This window comes from Cebus imitator, unplaced genomic scaffold (genome assembly GCF_001604975.1).
Source record: "Cebus imitator isolate Cc_AM_T3 unplaced genomic scaffold, Cebus_imitator-1.0 Scaffold270, whole genome shotgun sequence".
NCBI classification, from domain to species: Eukaryota; Metazoa; Chordata; class Mammalia; order Primates; family Cebidae; genus Cebus; species Cebus imitator.
In genome coordinates, this window is record NW_016107585.1 from 3056377 (window position 1) to 3063489 (window position 7113).

Genomic DNA, 7113 nt, shown 5'->3' on the forward strand with positions numbered 1-7113 from the left:
AAAAAATGCATTTCTCAGAAACTCTGTCAAGTAAAAAAGGACATAGCTGATACCAGAATAAATCTCTTATGAAGTTTGGATAACTAAGATTTGAAAAACATTTTGAAATTTACTCTTATTTAGAACACTATGTTTTAAAGAATTAAAAAGACAAGCTACTTAGAAATTTTAACATTTATGATGAAACTTAATTTGGACTTTTTAATCTCTAATTTTTTTATTCTTTCTGCAGGGATTGAACTGAAGTGTACTTTTATGCTATCTGTGAAAATAATTGCTTAATAAGTAAATAAACATTTTAAGTAATTGTTGAAAATAAACATTTACTTATCAGAGAAAACAATTTCAGTTTTATTTATAAATCACTCTATTCAAAATGGAGATGTATTAGGGTTCCCTAGAGGGACAGAACTAATAGGATAGATAGATAGATATAAAGGGAAGTCTATCAAGTATTAACTGACACAATCACAAGTTCTCTAGTAGGTTTGTCTGCATGTTTGAGGAGCAAAGAGGGCCAGTCCCAGTCTCAAAACTGAAGAACATGGGAGTCTGATGTTTGAGGGCAGAAAGCATCCAACATAGAAGAAAGATGTAGGCTGGAAGGCTAGACAGTCTCACCTTTTCAGTATTTCTGCCTGCTTTATAATCAGTGGCTGCTGATTAGATGGTGCTCACCAGATTAAGGGTGGTTCTGCCTTCCCCACCCCACTGACTCAAATGTTAATCTCCTTTGGCAACACCCTCACAGACATACCCAGGATCAATACTTTGCATCCTTCAATCCAATCAAGTTGATACTCAGTATTAACCATCACGAAAGCAAGATCAGTCTTTTTAGATATGCTAATCATTTTTATCTGTTTACAAAATCTGGGCCTGAACTGCCAGAACTGGTTAGTCATTTTCTGGTACTGTATGTCCTTGAAACTAATAAAACTGCATTTTCTTTCTTTTTTTTTAATTGCATTTTAGGTTTTGGAGTACATGTGAAGAACATGCAAGATTGTTGCATAGGTACACATATAGCAGTGTGATTTGCTGCCATCCTCCCCATCACCTACATCTGGCATTTCTCCCCATGCTCTCTCTCCCCAACTCCCCACCCCCCACTATCCCTCCCCTATTTCCCCCCAACAGACCCCAGTGTGTGATGCTCCCCTCCCTGTGTCCATGTGTTCTCACTGTTCAACACCAGCCTATGAGTGAGAACATGCGGTGTTTGATTTTCTGTTCTTGTTTCACTTTGCTGAGAATGGTGGTTTCCAGGTTCATCCTTGTTCCTACAAAGGACACAAACTCATCATTTTTGATGGCTGCATAATATTCCATGGTGTATATGTGCCACATTTTCCCTATCCAGTCTATCGTCGATGGGCATTTGGGTTGGTTCCAGGTCTTTGCTATTGTAAACAGTGCTGCAATGAACATTCGTGTGCATGTGTCCTTATAGTAGAACGATTTGTAATCCTTTGGATATATACCCAGTAATGGGATTGCTGGGTCAAATGGAATTTCTATTCCTAGGTCCTTGAGGAATCGCCACACTGTCTTCCACAATGGTTGAACTAATTTACACTCCCACCAACAGTGCAAAAGTGTTCCTATTTCTCCACATCCTCTCCAGCATCTGTTGTCTACAGATTTTTTAATGATCACCATTCTAACTGGCGTGAGATGGTATCTCAATGTTGTTTTGATTTGCATTTCTCTAATGACCCATGATGATGAACATTTTTTCATATGTTTGTTGACCTCATGTATGTCTTCTTTTGTAAAGTGTCTGTTCATATCCTTCCCCCACATTTGAATGGGCTTGTTAGTTTTTTCTTGTAAATCTGTTTTAGTTCTTTGTAAATTCTGGATATCAGCCCTTTGTTAGATGAGTAGACTGCAAAATTTTTTCCCATTCTGTTGGTTGCCGATTCACTCTAATGACTGTTTCTTTTGCTCTGCAGAAGCTGTGGAGTTCGATTAGGTCCCATTTGTCTATTTTGGCTTTTGTTGTCAATGCCTTTGGTGTTTTGATCATGAACTCCTTGCCTATGCCTATGTCCTGAATGGTTTTGCCTAGATTTTTTTCTAGGGTTTTTACGGTGTTAGGTCTTATGTTTAAGTCTTGAATCCATCTGGAGTTAATTTTAGTGTAAGGTGTCAGGAAGGGGTCCAGTTTCTGTTTTCTGCACGTGGCTAGCCAGTTTTCCCAACAGCATTTATTTAACAGGGAATCCTTTCCTCTTTGCTTGTTTTTATTCAAATACGAAACTAGGAAGTCAAATTGTCTCTATTTGCAGACAACATGATTGTATATCTAGAAGACCCCATCATCTCAGCCCAAAATCTCCTGAAACTGATAAGCAACTTCAGCAAAGTCTCAGGATACAAAATCAATGTGCAAAAATCACAAGCATTCCTATACACCAATAACAGACCTAAAGAGAGCCAAATCAAGAACGAACTGCCATTCACAATTGCTACAAAGAGAATAAAATACCTAGGAATACAACTAACAAAGAGCGTAAAGACCTCTTCAAGGAGAACCACAAACCACTGCTCAACGAAATAAGAGAGGACACAAACAGATGGAGAAACATTCCATGTTCATGGTTCGGAAGAATCAATATCGTGAAAATGACCATACTGCCCAAAGTAATTTACAGATTCAATGCTATCTCCATCAAGCTACCAATGACCTTCTTCACAGAACTGGAAAAAACCACCTTAAACTTCATATGGAACCAAAGGAGAGCACACATAGCCAAGTCAATTCTAAGTAAAACTGCATTTTCTTTCATGTAGTTGGTCCAAATCAGTGACTTTTTCTATATGTATTTATTTTGGGAGTTTGAATCATTTTCATCTTCCATTGATTTTCAAACTACTGCAAATTACACAGTTTACATGTTAAAGAGATCAAGTTATGTAGAAGAAGAAATCTTTCTGCAAGCTATGTGACCTTAACTTTGCTGAGCTTTAGTAAACTTGCTCATTTTTAAAATGGAGATGATAATACCTATTTCCTAGGAATGTAGAGGGGATAAATAGAGATAAGGCAAGCATTCTGCTAGTAAACAAGGTCCACATTATCACCATCATTCCCAATATGTTTTGAAGACTCTATGTAATGAAGCATGCATTTTCTAATTTATACTGCATTATTCTCATTTGCAGATGAAGACAAAGGTTTGGAGATTTAGGAAGCTTGCTCAAGATCATAATGTTGAGGAACCAGCCTCCTTAGTTGCTTCTGATTGTAAACTAGCTGTGAGAAGGGCACCACTCTGCTACAAAAGCAATCTTAGAAATTAACCAGCACAAAGATCATCCATGACTAGTGAGTACAATTCTGAGACTGGTTTTTATGTGTGCCTGTTGGGTCAGCCTCACTATTTTGAGGTTGTACCCTGGGCAGGGAACATGAGTCATTGCCTACCCATCCACTCCTCCACATTCTGACTGTCTCCGTTATGAATTAAGTCCTAAGAATTCTTATCTCATTACTCCCCATGGGGTTTCAGCAGCAGTTATCTCTGACTTTTATTTTCACCCTGCTAGTTAATTGCTTTCTTCAACTTTTCTATTCTACTATTCAATGGTAGCTCAGCAAGTCACTTTGCATCATTATAGAAGAGGAAAAAATTGTTTTTGGGTTGTGGATTGCTTTGCAGATGTTGCACTTTGCAATTCCTATCACGCCATGACTTGTAACCTGCTGGGAAGATGTAGCCCTAAGTGCAAAAGAAACTCCCCATAAAATGTTATTTTCCTAGGTTCCTTTCCCAACCACATGGAGCAGATAAATGGAAAGAGAGGCATGTTAGTAGTGGTGGTGATGATGGTAGTACAATTTTCCCTCAGTATCCACAGGGAACTGTTTCTAGGAACCACCTCCCCAACACCAAAATCTGCGATGCTCAAGTCCCTTATATAAAATAATATAGTGTTTGCATATAATCTACCCACATACTCCCATATACTTTAAATCATGTCTAGTTTATTTATAATACCTAATACAATGTAAATGTTATGTAAATAGCTGTTACGCTGTGTTTTTTTACTTGTATTATTGTATTGTTATTTTTATTTTTCAAATATTTTCCATCAGTCGTTGGTTGAAACCATGGATATGGCACTTGTGGATATGGCACACTGACTGTAATAGTAACAATTATGGTAGTAGTAATGCTAGTGATGGTGTTGGTAACGGTAGTGGTGAGTAGCAGTGGTGTTAAAGAAATTTTTTCCAATCAAGTGGAACCTCACAACAGTCTAGAGTATGATTTCATTCTAGTCTCTGACAATTTGGATTTATCTTATAAATGCTTCATAATTTATCAGGGTGCTATGAGGTTGTTAAAATTGAGGATTCCCAAGTAAACAGTATCTCTGTTTTCCTCAAGTTGTATATAGGTCTTCATATATTTTTTCTTTAAAATTTAAAACATCTACCATTCGGTCTAAAATAAATCCTTTAAATTAAGGCCAGGAGTAAAATGGAACCATGTCAAATGGATTCAGATAATTTCTCAATTTGGGGAAATTCCAGGTATGGTACCCCTGCCAATCAAAGTATAAATTCCCAAACAGACTATAAGTATGTTATGGAGGAAGACAATATTATGCTTGTCATGTTAAGTAACTGAAAAATTTAGAAGAAGACATATAGTTTCAAAAGCTACTTTACATTTGTGAGTTTCAAGATAACACAACTGCCCTGCCTAGTAGCGGAAGGTATTTTAAGTGTGCAGTATGTTCAGCCTTAGAAGAGGCAAACCATAGCACAGAGTAAGATAAGCCTTTGTAGGGTCTCAGAAAGCACTTACAGGATCTGTGAGTTAAACTTGGTTAGGGTGCAGAACAGAATTTCCTGGGCTCTTTTAAGGTATGGTCTGGTCTTGCAGTCTATACTCTCAGGCTCTCTGTTGTCTTCTTCCTTTATCAGTAAAATGGAAGAATGCAACTCTGGATCTCAACTCCTCTTTTCTCTCCTAAGGAGCCAGAGACTGCCTGAACTTCACACAATAAAACTCACAGATCCTTTTGGGAGGCTGAGGCAGGTGGATCACCTGAGGAGGAGTTTGAGACCAGCCTAACCAGCATGGTGAAACCCCGTCTCTACTAAAAAATACAAAAATTAGCCAGGAATGGTGGCAGGCACCTATAATCTCAGCTACTCGGGAGGCTGAGCCAGGAAAATCATTGGAACCAGGGAGGTGGAGGTTGTAGTGAGTCGAGATGGCACCACTGCACTCCAGCCTGGGCAGCAGAACAAGACTGTATATTAAAAAAAAAAAAAAAAAAAAAAAAAAAAAAAAAAAAAAAAAAAAAAAAACCCTTAGATCCTTTGCTCTAGGTGTGGTTAAAAGAACAAAATTATTATAATTGCTATGCATAACTTTAGTCACTGCATCACATCTTCCCCTACATGTGCACCCATGTGCATGTCTGTTTCCAAGAAAAGGTGACTGTAGGAATAAGAAAAGACTTCTACTGCAATGCTGAATGTTACTCTGTTTTCTTGGGCCATCTTAATAATCACCTACAAAGCTGCAATTTTGGCAATATGAGCTGGCAGCCTGACCTAACATCATTGTACCTTAGATCACTGAAGTGCCTCCTCACATGACAAAACCTGCTGCACTTTCTTCCTACTTTGTTGTGGCCTCCATCAACCTTGTCCACGTCTTTCAGTCACCTGAGTCTCTAGGTGCACTGTTCAGTATGGCAGCTGTGAGCCAATGTGGCCACCAAGTGTGAAGAAGGGAGCCTTGTGAATTGATTGTAAAATGCACACTATATTTCCAAGACTTAGCATGAAAAGAAGAATGTAAAATAACTCAGTAATCTTTGCTATTGTTTGCAGGTTGAAATGATAATATTTTGGATATAGTGATTTAAATAAACTATATTATTAAATTTAGTTTTACCTGTTTCTTTTTACTTTTTAAAGTGTGGCTACTGGAAAGTTTAAAATTGCAAATGTCATTTGCGTTTGGAGTTCACATTATATTTCTGTTCTGTACTGCTAGTCTAAATAGTTTGCAGTCCTTTGCACTGTTGTGATCTGTTTAAGAAAAATCATCCTTGGACAATAGTGTCTAAAAGTTTTTAATCTTTTAATATAGGTATCAAATAGTTTTAAATGGCATATCAACTAGATTCTGAATTTTAAACTTTCTTTTTTAAAAAAAGAATGAATATATGTGTCCAAAACAAAGCCAGTAGTACTGGAAATTCAAATCTGTTAAACCATAGCATAGCTAATGGGATAAGCTATAGCAATACTGGGACACATAATAAAAGCAATGGTTCTTAACCTTTTTAGTGTCACAGACCCATATTATTTTTGAACAAATATTTATTATGTACCTACTGTCTTCAAGACTGTGATAGGCTCTGTAAATACAGCTGAATAAATCTGAAACAAGTTTTAGATCCTCTCCCCACAAAAATGCATGTACACATATACTTACAGATTTGCACTTAATTTTAGGCTCCTGAGAATCTTCTGAGGCCCATTTAGGAATTCTAGATTGACAATTCCTAAATTTGATAAAAGAGCCTTGGCTTTATGGCCAGATGGATCTAGGTTTGAATGCGGCCCCACTAGCTACCAGAGTGACCTTAGACTGTTATTTATGTTCTTAAGGTCCCAATTTCCTCATCTATAAGATGAGGGATATGGAACATGGAGATAATGTAAGGATTAGCATTAACATATGGAAAGATCTTGCTTGTTCAGACTAGGTGCTTAATAGATTATAATGATTATTTCTCATATTGCTTTATGTCAGGAGGTAGCTCAAAAGGGTATGTTAGAGGACAGATTCTTTATATCTGAATTTTCTTTTGTGTGTCAAGGTTTTAAATTTCTGTAGTAACCCTAGAGATTAGTTGCTGAACAAAAATAGGTTTTGGTTCTTCAACCACATCATGACCTTTTAAATAAGATGTCCAAAAATGGTGTGTGAGTGGTCTGGTGTAAGAACGTCTCTGCCCACGCCATAATAGATATTATGTAGGGTGCACATATGTTTTTCTGTGGTTTGGAAACAAATTTGTGTCTGCAAATTTTAAAGATAGGTTTCTGGTTTTGGAGGGCTTTTTTTTTTT

General features: G+C 37.1%; 1 long non-coding RNA gene across 3 annotated transcripts in view; it reads left to right on the forward strand.

Moving 5' to 3' along the window:
* The first annotated feature begins 985 nt into the window (after positions 1-985).
* The window catches only part of LOC108284139, a 45580-nt gene continuing 39452 nt past the window's right edge, over positions 986-7113 (forward strand). For all 3 annotated transcript variants that reach the window (XR_005195799.1, XR_005195798.1, XR_005195797.1), the window contains exons 1-2: positions 986-1017; positions 3172-3334. This is a non-coding gene — a long non-coding RNA (uncharacterized LOC108284139). The remainder of the gene's footprint in view (positions 1018-3171; positions 3335-7113) is intronic.